Source organism: Physeter macrocephalus, chromosome 11, assembly GCF_002837175.3.
Source record: "Physeter macrocephalus isolate SW-GA chromosome 11, ASM283717v5, whole genome shotgun sequence".
In the NCBI taxonomy this organism is placed as follows: domain Eukaryota; kingdom Metazoa; phylum Chordata; class Mammalia; order Artiodactyla; family Physeteridae; genus Physeter; species Physeter macrocephalus.
In genome coordinates, this window is record NC_041224.1 from 122,814,070 (window position 1) to 122,832,350 (window position 18,281).

The following is an 18,281-nucleotide window of genomic DNA, read 5'->3' on the forward strand; positions in this document are numbered from 1 at the left end:
ACCTTTTCTAAATATTAATTAGTAATCCATGGTTACTAAATTGTTTAATACTGGTTTTGAGGATACCTTTTATCACACATTACATTTTGATGAAAAATAGAAAATAACAATATTATTAATTAATTTCTTGAGGTAAAATTATAATTACAAAAGAATACCCAGTAAAATCTGATAGTTCAGTTGTTCAAGTTTATCAAATTAGCTGAAAATATAAAGCGTATAAAAAAGATAAACGTTTCCAAAACAAATTCAGTACCTTTTTTGACTAATGCTAGTTTCTGTCTTCCTTCATTCTAAAAGACATAAACTAGTTTGGTTTTGAAACCTCATTCAACAAAATATGCCCATGTTCATTTAAAGATTAGGAAGGTTCAAGTGTTCAACAGTATAAACTTGACAAAATAGTTCTGCCATCCTCCAATTTTAAAATACCAAAGTGATTTACATAGTCTAGTGAGTTATAAAAATGGAAAGAACAACTGTAAACCTGTATTAATGGGAGACATGAAGAAAAGGAAATGCTGTGGTAAGACTTTAAAATTATTTACTGTGCCTCAAAACAGTTCCCCGTGGGAGTTATATTATTATTATTTTTTTATTTTTTATTTTTTTCTTGTGGTATGCGGGCCTCCCTCCTCTGCGGCCTCTCCCGTTGCGGAGCACAGGCTCCGGACGCGCAGGCTCATTGGCCATGGCTCACGGGCCCAGCCGCTCTGCGGCACGCGGGATCCTCCCAGACCGGGGCGCGAACCCGGTTCTCCTACATCAGCAGGCGGACGCGCAACCACCACGCCACCAGGGAAGCCCCAGGAGTTATATTATTTAGACTAGTCTAAATATGAGTATTACCTTTACTTTTCCATGAGAATTTTGTTATGACAGTGTTCATAAATGTGTACATGTTCAAGATGTGTAACTTTTTAAAGAGTGTACAATTGACCTCACACATTTCACAGACATGGGGATAATTCATCCAAAAGGTCCCTCTCTAGTGGTAGCTTAATCTTATGAAATATGTATCAAACAAAAGTGGTAATTCATTATGAATCATTAGCTGTGTGATCTTGGACACATTACTTAGAACTTGTAAGCCTGTTTCACATCTGTTAAAGGTATACTGTAATAGCATATTTCTCAGGCTACTTGTGGGAAGTGAATAAAAATAACCTCTGCATTAAGACTAGCATAATCTTTAAAAGTAGGCATTCACTAAATATTGGTTATCATGAAATCTTCCTTTTTTCCTTCCTCCTACAATTTTTATTCAACATTTGTATATGCCAGGCAGTATTCTAGGGGCTGGGGATACAGCAATGAGCAAAGCAGATGAACAGGAAAGTAAAAAGTAGACAAGTAACAAAGATAAATAAGTAAAATAAATGGTAGATTAGAGAGTGATAAGTACTAGGAGAGAAATAGGGCAGAGAAGAGAACTAGGAAGAATGCTGAGGTAGAGGATGTAATTTTGAGTAGTTTGCCAGAGAAGCCCTCACTGAAATGATGACATTTCAGTGACCTGAAGGAGGTGGGGGAATAAGCTATCAGATGTCTGGGAGAAGACTATTCCAAAGGAAGGGACTGACCAGGTGCAAAGGCCCTGAGGTGGGAACAATAAGGAGTCTATGAAGAGTGAGCAAGGAGGAGAAAAGTAAAAGATGAGACAAGAGAAGTAATGGGAACCAGATTGTGTGGGCCTGGAAGGAGACTTCAAGGACTTTGACTTTTTCTTTGAGAGATTGGGAAGACATTGGAGGGTTTTGAGTAGAGGTGTGACATAATCTGACATATGATTTAGCACTCTGGCTGCTCTCTTGGGACCAGTCTGAAGGGAGATGGGTTGGAGGACTATTGTCAATCTAGATGAGAGGTGGTGGCTTGGAAATGGTGATGGCAGTGGAGGTCTTGAGCTGTGGTTGGATAATAGATATAAATTGAATGTTAAGACAACAGGTTTTGTTAGATGATCAATTTTAAGTTATGTGAGACAGGAGCCAAAGATGACTCCAAGGTTTTGAGCAACTGAAGAGTGGTGAAACTGAGAAGGAAATGAGAGTGTGAGCAGGGGAAGATCAGAAGTTCAATCTGACATGTGTCATGTTTGTGAATTTCACTGACATTCAAATGGAATGGTAGAAATGCAGTTGGATTAATTAAAAGGAGAGAGTGAAATGCTGATAGGCCAACTAAGCTGAGGGTCAGGGACTAAACATTATATTGTACAACATGGAGGTCATTGGTGACCTTATCATTAGCTAAACCCTAAAGCACCCTGATTGATTCTGCTCTAATCTAGCTAGATTTTTTGATCTGCTACTTTTTCTGTTACTGGATTCTTGTCCATCACTTTTCACTATTCTCATATAGATTTTTTATTCCATTGTGAATGAACTTTCCTGCATTCTCATTGTATCATGAAATTCCTTCTTCTCCTCCTGATTCTTTTTTGGACCTGTATTTATGTAGCCATTGTGAGTGGAGACCTCCCACACTCTGCCTTTCTGAGGTTCCCTCTGATTGTTCTGTGGTGTTAGCACTGTTTTAACTCCACTTTGCTCCTTCTAACTCAGTACTTTAAAAAAAATCTTTAGGCAAAACCCTTTTCTCTTTTGATGTTAATGTTATCCATCTAATTGCCACTCCCTACACCTCCTCAGTGCCTTTATCTCTTGGCATTCCAACTATTACCCACATCATTGAATATTTCGGTGTTATGCGTCTCTGGCAATTTGGATATTCATAGATGGTCCACTAGAAGAGCTCACAGTTTGTCAAGTGTTCGTTATATCATAAGTATTTTCCTAATATTGTCTCTAAAGGATAATGCTCATTTATATTTATACAGTCTTCAGTGACTTTTAAAAAGATGCTCACATCTCATCACTTTTTAAAAATATATTTTTTAAATTTTTTGGCAGTGTTAGGTCTTAGTTGCAGCATTTAGGATCTTCGTTGCAGCATGAAAGATCTTTCGTTGCAGCGCGTGGGCTTCTCTCTAGTTGTGGCATGCGGGTTTTCTCTCTCTAGTTCTGGCACGCAGCCTCCAGAGCACGTGGGCTCTCTAGTTGAGGTACGAGGGCTTAGCTGCCCTGTGGAATATGGGATCTTAGTTCCCCCCGCAGGGATCAAACCCGCGTTCCCTGCATTGGAAGGCAGATTCTTACTACTGGGCTGCCGGGGAAGTCCCCACATCTAATTACCTTATAAATGCATCTTTCATTGAGAGCAGATATAGAGACAATGAATACTAAATATATTGGAAAAGAAACCTCAGTTTAGTTCTATAAAAATATACTAAGTACCAAATATGTGCCAAAGCTTAAACTAGGTGATAAGGATTCAGAATGAATAAGAGAACATTACTGCCCTCAGGAAGGATATGTGTGTGTGTGTGTGTGTACGCATATATGTGCGTGCGTGTGTGTGTGTGTGGGTTGTGATGTGGGCTACCACGCACTGGGATAGGCAAGAGACAAACATTGTCAAAATCTTAGATTCATGTGTGTCAAGAGCTCAGATGGTCTAAGTGATTAAAGGCTTGACTGTTACTTTAATTTTGACTTGTCTTTATTGGCTGCTTCAACACGTAGCAGCTCAGCTGTCTTTAGCTCTGGCTTTCCTCTGTCCCCTTTTCTTTTCTTCATGGACTAGCACCAGCTGAGGGTCAGGTGAATAGCACAGATATGGGGCTGGTCTCACTGCCTCAAGCAAAAGGATCCTGCAGTTTTATGGACCTGGTGGCTGCGAGGAGGGAGAAGGGAAAGGGCTAGGAGTAAAAAAGTACTGAGTACTGTGTCAGAGTAGGGGGAAAAAGTATCTTCAAGTTTCCCTCCTCCTCCCCTCATAAATAGTTTTTGGCCATAAAGAGAGATGCCTGAGGAAGATGTCAGTGGAAGGCCCCAGATAAAGACAACTCTGAATGGAGACAGCTGGGCTGGGAATGCAGCCATGTGTAGGAACATGCCTGATCTGTGGGGCTTGGGTCCTTTACTGTAACTCCCTTCATAGACTGTGATGCACTGGCTGTTCATCAGGTCTGATGTGGGGAGAGCAGTTTTCTCCTGTGAGACCTGCCTGGTAAACTCTTTGTAATTTCCTACGGTCAGACCTGAAAGATCACACATAGGTTTTTGGCCAGGAGCTGGACTCCTCAAAGTGTTACAATGGTAATAAGCATAGGGTGTGAAGGGAGTATGAATGAGGAGAAATTTATGATCATCATTCTTCCCAGTGGCCTGACTTTCCTTTGAAACAAAGGTCTAAATCTGGAACATTTGTTCGGCAATTTTTACTGCTTCAAAGTGGATGATGTTACTGTGCATTAGTGGTCAATACACATGCATGATGCCTTCTCTTGTGTTATTTGTCCCTATAAATGAAGCAGATAAGCAGCAGCGGTTTCTTTGGGGTACCCCTGACTAACTATATTTCCAGCTCCATTACCTGTATGTGAAACACAGATTCAAGGTTATGGATGCAGAAAGCCTCTCTTGTCTTGTTCTCTAAGGCCACACAGGGGACACTGGATGCATATTCAGCTGCTAATGAAATGGTATTTTGTTTTCCGTTCCAGTGTTATTCTCTGTGAACACAGGTTTAGGATTGGATTCCTCATGGAGTGGGGTGAGTGATAGCACTCAAACCCCTAATCTCCACTCTTCACCCCTCAGGAAACCCTTAAAGGCAGAATATGCTTTGCATAACAATGGAAGAATAATGGTTTGGAACCTGTGTAATGTGGATATACAGATGTACACAGTACCTCAGCCTTGTGGTACCTTGGGTACTGTGATTGGGCAGTCACCATGTAAGAGGCTACAAGGGAAACAGTGACTTTGGTTAAATGAATATTTTGGTAGAGAAATGCAAGCTACAGGCAACCCATAAAGTCTGGAGATCACCTGCCCACCTTTGTTATTTTATTATAAAGTGAGTTGTTATAATCACAATAGGAGTCTAAGAAATATTTTCTAATTATCAACATACCCCATATGACATTAATAGCATTATTCTAAAAGTTAAGGTCAAATCACATTAATTTAAACCTACTCCATTCAGGGAATATTCAGGAAAAGAAAATACGGTTGACCCTTTGAACAACATGGTTTTCAACTTCATGGGTCCATTTATACATGTATTTTTTCCATAGTAAATACTACAGTACTACATGCTCTGTGGTTGGTTGAATCTGTGGATGCAAAACTGCAGATACAATTTATAGTCAGCCTTCCATGTGAACAGACCTTCGGTTTCATCATATTCAAGAAACAAAGAGGAAGAACAAATTGACTGAAAAATGTGGCAACTCTTATTTATAATTGTTTAGTCTATAGAAAAATATATATTATAGCAGATAGGATCTAAGGTTACCCCCATGATCCCCAGCTCCTAGAGTTCATATCTTTGTGTAATTCCCTCCCCTTGAGTATGGGTTGCGCCTTTGACTTGCTTCTAATCAATAGCATATGCAAAGGTGATGGGCTATATGTGATAATGTATATGTGATTATTTGATTATATTACATAAGATGTAGTGCCTTGCTGGAGTCTCTCACTCCTTTGTTGACTACGAAGAAGAAAGTTGCCATGTTGTGGGTGGCCTGTGTTGGAAGACCCATGTGGGAAGGAACTGAGGGTGGCTTTTAGAAGCTGAGAATGACCTCTAGACAACAGCCAGAAAGACTGAAGCCTTCAACCCTACAACCACAAAATACTGAATTCTTCGAAAAGTGGATACTTCACCAGTTTAGCCTCAGGGGGCACCACAATACCTGTCAACACCTTGATTGCAACTGATGAGACTACACATGTGAGACATGAGAGACATGCCTACACCTTGCTTCACAGAAAAGTAATAAATATGTGTTCTTTTAAGCTGCTAAGTTTGTTAAACCTAATATATATCTTTATGTTTATAGCTACAGAATGCCTATATCTCTGTGTATATACAGCTCAAAGGCATCTGTATTAGAGTTCTCCAGAGAAGCAAGGCCAGTAGGATATGTATGCATTTATATATACAGGGTGTGTGTGTATCTCTCTGTCTCTCTCTCTCCTGTCATAGGTCTACAGAGAGAGATAGAGATGAATTGATTAATTTACTTTAAGGAATTGGCTCATTTGAATGTGGAGATTGCCAAGTCCAGAAGCTTATGGGGATAGGCTGGCATGCTGGAGACTCAGGGAAGAGTGACAATTGAAGTTCAAAAGGCAGTCTGATGGCAGAATTCATTCTTGCTTAGGAGAGGTCATTCTTTGTTCTATTAAGGCATTTAACTGATTGGATGAGGGCCACTCTAGTTGTAGAGGGCAATCTACTTTATTCCAAGTTAATCAATTTAAATGTTAATCTCATCCAAAAACCACCCTCACAGAAACATCCAGAATAATATTTGATCAAATATCTGGGCACCATGGCCCAGCCAAGTTGACATATAAAATTAAGCATCACAAGTTCACCCCTTATCAACTTGACACTCATACACATCTCCTTAAACTATCCTTAATCTCCAAATAAAGACAATAACAAGGTAATACTTCTGCCTAACATGATATAGCTATCCTACATACAACTGAAAACTTACTAACCCTTTCTCCAGAAGAGGATGCAAAGTCCTTGGGTGATGTTTACTCTTCTCCTTGCTGTCCCATAACTTAAACACTAAGATGTAAAGTAATGATACTTAAATAGTACAATATAAGGTCAGTATATTTTATGTTACGTGACAAGGGCATAAGAGGGGGAGGAAAACAAAGATATTTATGTAACACACAGTCATATTAATAACAAAATAAGGCAGAAATACTCATGACAATTATAGTTTTCATTTCTGTAACTAGTCACATGGTCATAGTATTTATAACAATCTTCCCATTGTTATTCCCATTGTTTATAACTACCCATCTGGTATTCCCTTTGCCTTCAGATAGCACCTCACCTGGTCATGGTTCTTCACCTGTTGGGGTATCCCAAACCTTCACTCCTGAAAGTCTAGGCCATTAGTAGTACTTCTTAGATTGGATTTTTGTTGGTTCTTATTGACTTTAATCACAGATCATAGTAATACTAAGAGATGCCCTAAGGGATCTCCTGTATTTCAGACATACTTTTCCTTACCTCCATTGTAAAGTAGTTAGTTGTCCAGTTCCTTCTTGGTAATCAGGATCAATCACCTCAACCAGCACAGTAACTCCCTTTTTTGCCTGTTGATTCAGAGGCATGAGGAACCCAAAGTGGCCAGGTGGCTGTCTTAACTTCTAGTTGAATGGAATCACTGTTGTGTTTGCTGGTAGATGCATTCCTCCCTTTGGAACTGACCTCTAATTAGCAGAGCATGAGGTCTTGGGGATAGGAAGCAACAATTTTGCTAGTGGGTCACTAGGAATAACTGTGAGGGGTACCACTTCTGTTCCCACCTCTTGATTCCTGGACCTGTGAATCCTGGCTATGAGAGAAACAGCACCATGTATTAGACACAGATTCAGAACATGTACAGCCTCCTGGAGAATCTTGCCCCAGCCCTGCAAGGTATCAGTATCTAGGTGACACTGTAATGGAGTCTTCAAAAGGCCGTTCCACCATTCTACCAAGTCAGTTGCTTCAGGATGGTGGGGAACATGGTAAGACCAGTGAATTGCATGGAAATGGGTCCATTGTCAGATGTCATTTGCTATGAAGTGAGTTACTTGATCAGAAGCAATTCTATTTTGGAACCACTCCCCCCATATCTGGAAATCATTTTCAGAGGTCTAGTATCCAGAACATATAAAGAACTCTTACAATTCTACAGTAAAAACAAACAAAAAACCCAATTAAAAAATGGGCAAAGAACTTTTATAGATACTACTTTGAAGAAAATATACAAGTGACTCACAAACATTTGAAAAGATGCTCAACATCATTAGTTATTAGGGAAAAACAAATTTAAACTGCAATGAAATACTATTTCAAACCTACTAGGATTACTAAAATAAAGACTGGTAATGATAAATGTTGACAAGGATGTGGAGAAATTAGAACCCTCATACATTGTTGCTAGGATTGTAAAATGGCTACTGCCACTTTGGAAAAGAGTTTGGAAGTTCCTGAAAATATTAAACCTAGACTTATCATCAATCCAGCAATCCTACTCCTTGGTATATATTCAAGAGTAATAAAACATATCTCCATTTAAAAACTTGAATGAGTGTTCACAGAAGCATTATTCATAATACCCAAAAAGTAGAAACAACCTAAATGTCCACCGACCGATGAGTGGATAAATAAAATCTGGTATATCTGTACAACGGAATATTATTAGGTAATGAAAAGCAATCACATACTGGTGTATGCCACAACATGGATGAACCTTGAAAACATTATACTAAGTGAAAGAAGACAGTCACGAAAGGACACAGATTGTATGATTCCATTGACATGAAATGTCCAGAGAAGGTAATTTATAGAAACTAAAGGTACCTTAGTGTTGTCAGGGGCTGGGGGAGGTGAGAATCGGAGTGGCTGTTAATAGGTAAACGGGTTGTTTTGCAGGTGATGAAAATATTCTGAAATTAATTGTAATGGTTACAAAACCCTGTGAATCTGCTAAAAACCATTGAATTATACACATTAAAAGTGTGAATTGTGTGTAATAGGAATTGTATCTCAATAAATCTGTTGTAAAACAGATTATACAACAAAAAACAAAGATTATCAAACAAAACAGAATAAAATTACATATTATGCTTTTGGGGGAAGAGTTTACAAAATGTATTTATATTTCTTTTTCATTTTGATATTGATCCTCCTAGTGGTCCTGTGAGTTAGGAGAGCATGTTTTCTGAAAAAAAAAAAAAAAAAAAAACCACGCACAAAATGGTTTACCTGTCATAATGCAAAATTTACGTAGTTTTGTAGGCAAAGCCATGTTTTGCAAATCACTAGGCTCCATTTAGAATACATAATTTCATATTTCATCAATCTCTTCTTTTTGTGATTCTGTCTAATCATAGACTTAAATATACATTCTGCCTAATTCTAAAAGACTGTAATGGAGCTTAATGATCACTTAATTCAATTTTTAAATTTTACTTTTAAGGACACTGAAGCCCAGAAAAGTTAAACTCCAGCATATAAGCACAGGAGCAACAAATGGATATGGATCTAGATGCTGGCTATTGCCTCAAGTCCAGTGATATAGATCCAAATTTGAATCTCAGACTGTCACTTTTTAGCTTCCCCGTTTGTAACTCTGACCTAGACAGTTATGAAAGTGTTTTTGTTAAAATAAGACAAAATGCAGATATTAGTGCCATTGCTGTTAAACAGGGAACTTTTAAATCTTTTTTAAGGAGAAATGTAACATTAAATTGCCAAAATGATGTACACTACTCATCATACTGGTAAAACAGAGATATCAATTTCTCTTAATTTGTTTGAATCTTGGTACTATCACTTTTTAACTGAATCATCTTTTTTATTCTAAGTAATGACAATTTGTCATTTCAAACCCTAGTATACTAGCTCTTCATTTTACAATTTTCTTTAAATTGCAGTAATGAGGTCATGTTATAGATGGCCCAAGTCATAACACATATATCTACCCATAGCAGACAGCTTTATTTTGAATTCAAATATCATTGCACATCATAGACCCAACATACACAAATTAATTTCTTAGATCTTCCCTGTGGAAAGGGTAACATATTGGCCTAAAGCCTCATTGACACAGTAACACTTATTCCATCAGTGTGTGCATTGCAAGCTTTATCAGTCTAGGAAGAAAACATGAACATTCATATGACCATGCCACAGATATAAAAGGAAGCAAGCAGGTTGGTTTTCTCTGAAAATAAGTCAGCACAAATTTCATTTGAAGTCTTGACATGGACTTTGCTAATAGAGCTACTTTATGATGAAGATGCATCTACATCCTATCCATAATTTACATGCTTAAATTGGAGCATCCTTCAGAAGCATCTGAAAGAAGACAAAGTACGCAGTGACTGGCAGTGTATTAGGTACTAGCATGTTTCTGGGATGATGCAGGAGGTATGAAGGCTAATCACTTTATTCTGTAGAGTTCCTTGGAGGGTTAGGCATGTTAGAGCTGTGGCATTTTCAAGTGGTATGCCTGTGTGTGTGTGCGTGTGTGTGTGTGTGTGTGTAATCTCAGCTGTTCAACAACGAAAAAATTGTGTATATACATATACATTTCATTGAACATGAAACATGTTAATTAGGTACAGATCTTCCTCAACTTACGATGGGGTTACTTCCCAATAAACCCATGGTGAGTTGAAAATATCATAAGTAGAAAATGCATTTAATACACCTCACCTACTGAATGTCATAGTTTAGCCTAGCCTAATTTACACACGCTCAGAATCATTACATTGGTCTACAGTGGGCAAAATCATCTAACACAAAGCCTATTTTATAATAAAGTGTTGAATATCTCATGTAATTTATTGAATGCTATACTATACAACAGAATGGTGGTACGTGTATCAGTTGTTTACCCTTGTGACATGGTGTGGCTGACTGGGAGCCATGGCTCACGGCTGCTGCCCAGCATCAGGAGACAGTATCCTACCGCATATCGCTAGCCCAGGAAAAGATCAAAATTCAAAATTTGAAGTACAATTTCTACTGAACGAGTATAGCTTTCAAACATGTAAAGTCGAAAAATCTTATGTTGAACCGTTATGTCAGGGATTGTCTGTACTGAAAATGTTAATATTAAATAATAACATTATACACATGAAAGCACAATAAAGCATCCTAATGAAATTATTATCATATTATAGAAGTATTCTTATACTTACGCATATCTTAGTATTTCATAAGCCTTCATACTTTTCATAAATGAATGATGATAGTGGATGCTTACTGAGTACACCAAAGAGTTCAGACATCAAACACTTTCAGTGTAAGATTGCAACCTACTGTTCTAATTTAAAGTTTTACAGCTGCCATTGATTTTTGGAATTGACCTCCTTGGTCAATTTTCTTTATATTAGTGTTGCTATAAATAAACACTGATAAGCTCAAATATACAGATTTGTTTCCTTTCTTAATTAATTTCTTTATTTTTCTTTAGTTTCAGTTGTTTATTTGTTGCTCTTGCTTTATTTTGCTTTCTTGTCTCATCCCTCTTTGTATTGTCATTCTGGCATTGTTTACAATGGCATTCCCTTTTGAAATATTTCACTAACAAGGTTCCCTAGGGCATATTTATTTCTTCTAGTTTCCTCTTTTTTCAAACATGATCTTGCTTATGTTCAATCAAATCAATATGGTTAGCTGATTCTTGTAATACTCTTCATTGTCATAGAACTAATGTTTCATTCTAGAGATTTTAACTTACACCTTTATTTTGCTTTCCTCTCACATGCACAGAGACTATACAGTTCCTTTAAAGCTTGCATGTTGAACGAGTGTATACTGAAAGGGGGGTTTCCTTGGAAACACTAAGTATGGAAAGCCTTTATATCTGCCTGCTCATCAACTAGTGAATTGACAGCTGTTTCTCTGTAAAGTCTGTCAGTTTATTTCAGAATACTATGCACATTGTTAATAGGAAAATGTACAAAAAATCAGAATTGTTTCACTGGATACAGTACTAAGGGAGAGAGAATTTAATGTGCTTCGCAGATAGAATAAAACATTTCTTTTAAAGCTTTAAGAATTTTACATGGGAGTATGACCTCTTGGTCTCTTCATAAGGGATTTTCATTCATTTAGATGGAGTTGATCAAATAAAAATTATTTTTCATTTGTTTTTATCTCCTACCATTATTTTTAATTAAATATAAAATAATGTGATTTTTGCTAATGCTTTTTTTTTGCTAATGCTTTTTAAAATTGGGTTCTTACTGGAATGAAGTACAATAATAATTCATGTTTATACAAAGATATATTATGCTTCTTGAGTACTTATAAATTTGTTGATAGGTTAAAAGTCCGTGAGAAATTATTTTATCTTTTGCTTGTTTCATAGAAAAAATACATATGATATAAGTGACTTTTTAGCAAACTAGATAGACTTCCTTTGTTTGTAAAGTATTTGTATAGAATTCTTCAGGTTAATTCTTTAGATATATTTGATTCTAGCTTTTCCCACCAACAGTACACAAGGGTTCCCTTCTCTCCACATCCTCACCAATGTTTGTTCTTTCTTATCTTTTTTGTTTTTTTTTTTTTTGCGGTACGCGGGCCTCTCCCCGCTGTGTCTCCCGCCGCAGAGCACAGGCCCCGGACGCGCAGGCTCAGCGGCCACGGCTCACAGGCCCAGCCGCCCCGCGGCACGCGGGATCCTCCCGGACCGGGGCACGAACCCGCGTCCCCTGCATCGGCAGGCGGACTCCCAACCACTGCGCCACCAGGGAAGCCCTTGTTCTTATCTTTTTGATAATAGCCATACAATAGGTGTTAGCTGATATCTCAATGTGGTTTTGATTTGCATTTCCATGAGGATTAGTGATGTTGAGCAGTTTTCATGTACCTGTTGGTCATCTGTATGTCTTCTCTGGAAAAATGTCTCCTCAGATCTTCAGCCCATTTTTAAATCAGATATTTTTTTTGTTATTGAGTTGTAGGAGTTCTTTATATATTTTGCATATTAACCCCTTATTAGATTTATGATTTGCAAATCTTTTCTCCTGTTTGGTGTATTGTCTTTTCATTTTGTTGATTAATTCCTTTGCTGTGCAGAATCTTTTTAGTTTGATGTAGTCCCACTTGTTTATTTTTGCTTCCGTTGCCTCTGCTTTGGTGTCAACTCCAAACAATCGTCACTAAGACCAATGTAAAGGATCAAGGCACAGGGAGAGCACAAAGATAGCACCTGCCTTCTGAGGTCTCTGGAGAGGATTATAGTCAGCCCTTAGACGTGTGTTTAATTAGAAGCCTGTCCCTCAGGCTGCAGCTATGAAGATAATAGGCCTCTTCCACAGACACTGAGCATTTCAGTCTTCTGCCCTGGGAGGTGGCTGTTAAGAATTCTTTCTGTTTGTTACAGCTCTGTGGGACCTGAGAAATGTAAACCCCACTGGCTGTCAGAGCCAGGTGATTAAGAGGTGTCCCTTGGGTGGCACCTGCAAAAACTGGAGCAGCAGAATTTTGCACAAGCTCCTTTCTGGAAGATACTGGTGATCTGGAACAAGACAGAGGGAGAGTGCAAAGATGGCACCCACCAGCCTCCGTCTTTGGAGAGCATTTCCGTAGGCCCCTAGATTTGTGTTAAATTAGATGTGCCTGCCCCTCAAGTCCAAGCTTTAAGATAAGCAACTAGGCCTCTTTCACAGAAGACTGTGCATTTCAGTTGGCTGCCTCTGCACAGGCTCTGGGAAGGGGGTGGGAGGAAGATAGTCAGGTGAGTCCACAAGAGCCCGTTAAGAAGTGTTTCTTAGATCACTATAGTCTTATAGATGAAGGCCCTGTTGGCTTTTAGAGCTAGATGTTTTGAGGGGTCATCTCTCAGGTGCAGGGCTTAAAAGTTGGGCTACCAGATGTGGGGTTCAAACCCTTTGCTCTTCAGGGAGAAGCTCAGGGTTTTGAGTTCCTTTTGCAACATTGATTGCTGTGCCAAGGGTAGGGCTTATGGCCAGATTGTGTCTCAGCCTCTCCTACACATTTTGATGTGGGTTTTTTCTTGTTTGCCTGATGTATAGGAGTTGCTCGGCTATTTTGGGGGTTTCTTTGAGAGGAAATTCTTTAGTAGCATTGGGATGATGGGTCATGGCTTAAGGAAGGGATTTGGCAGAGCTAGTAAATCTTCTGTCATTAAATAACCTGTATCTTTCCAGAAACTTTCCCTCAGGTTCCACAGGTCAAGTGACCTTGATCCCAGTGGTAGTAGGGTAGCCAGATAGCCTGGTGACCTCATCCTTATTTCAGTCCTTTCTTGTCTGTACTTACCAATCTGTTGACTCATCCAAGAGCAGGGCCAGATTAAATCATCAGTTTCATGTTTGAGAAATGGTGACAACAAAATACAGGGCTTGGTTTATGTCACTGTTTGTTTGGTTTACTCTTGTACCTGGAAATAGGCAATGGAGAAAATACTCATAAAGTGTACTTCAGGAGCATAAGGTCTCAATATTTCTCCTTACTTTTCTTGAAGTCTGTACACCCAGAGTTTGGTGGTCTCTGAAGCTTGTGAAAAGTGATGCATCTGCCACGCCAGCTGAATTTGTTGCCTTTTATTGTATTTTGGGTCAGGGTGGAGTATGTACCACTTGTTTCCACCTGTTATCATCTAAGGGAATTTAAGTATATTGTTCCATGCTGCATTTACTACTAATCATCCGGCCTACGCCAGGTTTAGTTTGATAGGCCTGACCATGGCTTGCCACACATGATTATCCTGGACCAATCTCTGGCAAGTGGGGGTCAATGGAAATTCTTTGAAATAAATTAGGGCTACCTCTGAAACTGGGTGGGTAAGATTTACTAAGGCACCATACCTGGGCTATGCTAGAGATGAATGGATTCTTGATAAAATCAGGAAAGGAAGAATACTGGAAGGCAACCAAATGAGCACTGAGGAACTCTCAGTGAGGGTGAGGGATGCTGATGCATATTTTCAGGCTCAAGATTTTCACTCAGGTTCTGGATATGATGTTCAGGTGCTGTTCCAAATTCCACTCATGCTTCTGATGCTTTCTTTACCAGGGGAGGTAGGAAAACAACGTCCACTCCTTTTATTTCTATTATTTTAGTAGTTTCCTAACACCTTTAGGGTCACAGAGAAGGGAAGCATATATTCTAATTTTATAAATTCAGAAATTTGGGTCAGGATGGGTTTTTTAAAATATATATATTATATATATATATATTTATTTATTTATTTTTGGCTGTGTTGGCTCTTCGTTTCTGTGCGAGGGCCTTCTCTAGTTGCGACGAGCGGGGGCCACTCTTCATCACGGTGCGCGGGCCTCTCACTGTCGCGACCTCTCTTGTTACGGAGCACAGGCTCCAGACGCGCAGGCTCAGTAGTTGTGGCTCACGGGCCTAGTTGCTCCGCGGCATGTGGGATCTTCCCAGACCAGGGCTCGACCCCGTGTCCCCTGCATTGGCAGACAGACTCTCAACCACTGTGCCACCAGGGAAAACCAGGATGGGTTTTTTGATAAACATAATTTACGTTTTGCTGGCTTGGTTATATTTATAAAACATCCAGTGCATTAGTAATGCCTAATACTTATATTTGCTACATTACACGCCCATGTTGATTGTTATTTTCAACCATATACAATACATGTTTTCTTTCAATGAGCTATTTAAGATTATTTTACATCAACTTATGCTTTGAAGAATAAAATTAAAATATGATACAGATACACACATATACACATGTAACTACACATGCATGCAAGGAGTACCAAGACATAACAAGAATTAAGAAGGCACAGCAATCTTAAAAGCATTTACTATAACATGAAATGTAATATATTTATTTTCTTATAGTCTTGGATTAATGGGATTTTACATTTATGAAAACCTTTGTGTTACTTAATCATATATTTTTGTTTTCTTAACAAATGAAATGGTGGCCATTAGAGGGTGGGAATGACTAGAAAGAAGTGAGCATAACTTAGTAAGAGAGGAGATAGAAAATACAGGCTTTCTTATAGCTGAGAGGATAAAAAGTATAGATAAGAAGTATTTTCAAACAGTTTTTCTCTTTTGTTATTTATCATCTACCTCTTTCTCAGCTATATGTATTTCTGATTTTTTATAATACATTTTTTCCCATTGGTTGCTGGGATAAAAAATACCTGTTATTGTAGTGTGGCATTAAAATGGATTATCAAATCCTTTTATTATAGGTGTCTATATGGAAGCATATTTAAATAAAAGGATTTGATATTTGTAAAAACCAAATACCTGAAATTACTAATAAGTTCTACGATTTGCAAACTTGAACTAAAGCTGAAACAAATCTGTCGCGTTTTCCCTCTTTTTTTTTTTTTTCTGGCCCAACAATTCCCTTTTTGTACTTGAATTATTTTGCATTCTGCTTTTATCAACTGGATTATTATTAAAAAAATTCTTAATCTGAATTGGTACTCTTCCTGTGGTTTTGTGAACTCTCATTTCTCAGGTGCAGTCATACTTTGTGAGCTAGTTCACAGAAGCTAACACTGGAGCCCTAAAGAGAGCACAGAGAGAATGGATTTATTGTTATCATCATCTAAAACTCACTCAGATTTCTTTGACATTTAACAATATGTAATACTTTCCTGCAGAGTAAGTAGACATAAATAGTATATGGTTTAAGAATATGACTTGATTAACATTAGGTTTAAACATCTGAATCAATTTAGAATTCTGTTTTTCTATGATCCAGGTCATTTACATCTAACAAAAATGCTATGTTAAATTTTTTGCCTGGTTCAATATAATGCTAATCAAGTTCTCTTTCCATCTCTGTCTCTATTCCCTGTGTCTCTTTGGTACCATGTGTTTCCACTCTCGTGTCTGGTTTTTCTCTCCTTTTGAGACTGTGTTCCTCCCTTACTGGCCTTCCTGTCTCTTCTGTCCTGTGAGGTTCCTGAGTATAGATCTACCTGCTCTCAACTCTAAATCCAATATATCAAGTAGGCATAAAATGTGTTCTGTGAGTTGGGGTTAGGACAGTAGAAAAGCCAGCACTGGGGATGGTTGGCTGTGTACCGCCAGCCCAAAGGTGTTAGTGCAACTGGTACAGTTTGTGATGGAAGAAGAAAGACTGGGCAAGATGGTAAAACCTGAGTTAGATCTGGAGATAGGACAGCCAAGTAGCAATTGTTCAGGGCACCATCTAGAAGAGAAGCTGAAATATCACTAAAATGAAAGAGCTGTTTAAGCCAAGTTTCCACACATAACTCCTTACATAACTGGAAAAAATGTAAATTGGCCACACTCCTGCCAAAGTAGACAGTGCCTTTAAATGAAAAGGAAGAGAATAAACTAAAGCATTCTCACAGTGCTGATGCATAGGCTAAATGTTTTTTGCCACAGTCCGATGCTATAGTCTGTTTAAAATCTGAACTGGAATAATGCCTGGGTCTACTGTGGTTTACCTGGAATGAGTGATTTTCATAAAATTTAATTTAATCTAAATTTAATTCCTCTAATATGCTTCTCAGGAAGCAGTCTGGTTCATACCTCTGCAAAGGAAAACTGAAAAGAGAACAAGAACAACAGGAAAGTAAGAAACTCTTTGTAGCATTTTTTCATAACATGGATTCTACTTAATCAGGGGATAAGACCTAGGAAGCAAAGTTGTTTTTGTATACTGTTTTCGTCAATGCAAAAATCAGTCTTCTTTCACCCTCTAAAAATTTGAAACATATTTAAAGAATATAATTTTAAATAGATGGTATAGTATTAGCTTTGCAAGGTACCTGCATATATTTATGAAACTGTGGGTGAAAACATCAAGTGTCAGTGAGAGCTGGGAGGGGAGTGTAGGTGTTGGTATCCTTGAGATCCAGGCATTCTTTGACATAGGCAGGGAATGAACAAGTGCAGGTGCACAATAGGAAAGGAATTATTTTTCCTTTTTTCTTGATTTCTATAACTTCCAGATGTTGGAAGTGATGGGTGGTGTAGAGGCAAGGGGTGGGGGGTGGTGTGTTGTTATGGCTGGAACAAGACAAAGAAGTTGTATTTAGAGAAGGAGACCTGAAGGACTGATATCTATGTTCAACTGCCAAGCAAATAAATGACAGAGAAAGAGGGACCAAAAACTGTATAAACATTTTTAAGTGTGATAATATGTAAAGCAAGCATATTATAAATTTACCAACTTTTAAACAATATTCGTCCATTATGGTAGATTTTGGGGCTATTGAAATAAAGCAAGCTGTATAAGACTTATGTGAGAAGATGAAAACATGAATGGGAATGAACAAAAGGTTTGGAATTGAGATTGCTTGTGAAAATAAAGATCTGGGGAAATATATATAAAAAGGCTACAGTTTTGAGATGTGGTTTCAATGATATTTTTGTTATACTTTAAAAAATGACAGATTTTTCCATTTTTGTCAGTCAAAAACTATTTAATGAATATTTACTAGGGGCCAGGCACTGTTTTAAGCAGTGACTAATTCAGAGTTCCCACATGCAGGAGGTTATTCTGGCCTAGGTTTTCTGGTGTTGATAAGTGACATATAAGATAGGACAGACAAGGGGAGGAGAGAGCTTTAGCTAGCATGGTGAAGAAAGGTATCTCTGAGAATGTTGACTTGGGTAATGTCGAGTCAGTTGTGCAAAAATTCTGGAGAATAGCATCCATAACAGAAAAAATAGCAAGA

General features: G+C 38.2%; 1 long non-coding RNA gene across 1 annotated transcript in view; it reads left to right on the top strand.

Moving 5' to 3' along the window:
• LOC114487113 (uncharacterized) overlaps positions 1–18,281 on the top strand; it is a 181,370-nt gene that overhangs the window by 110,566 nt on the left and 52,523 nt on the right. The gene's annotated exons all lie outside the window — the stretch shown is intronic.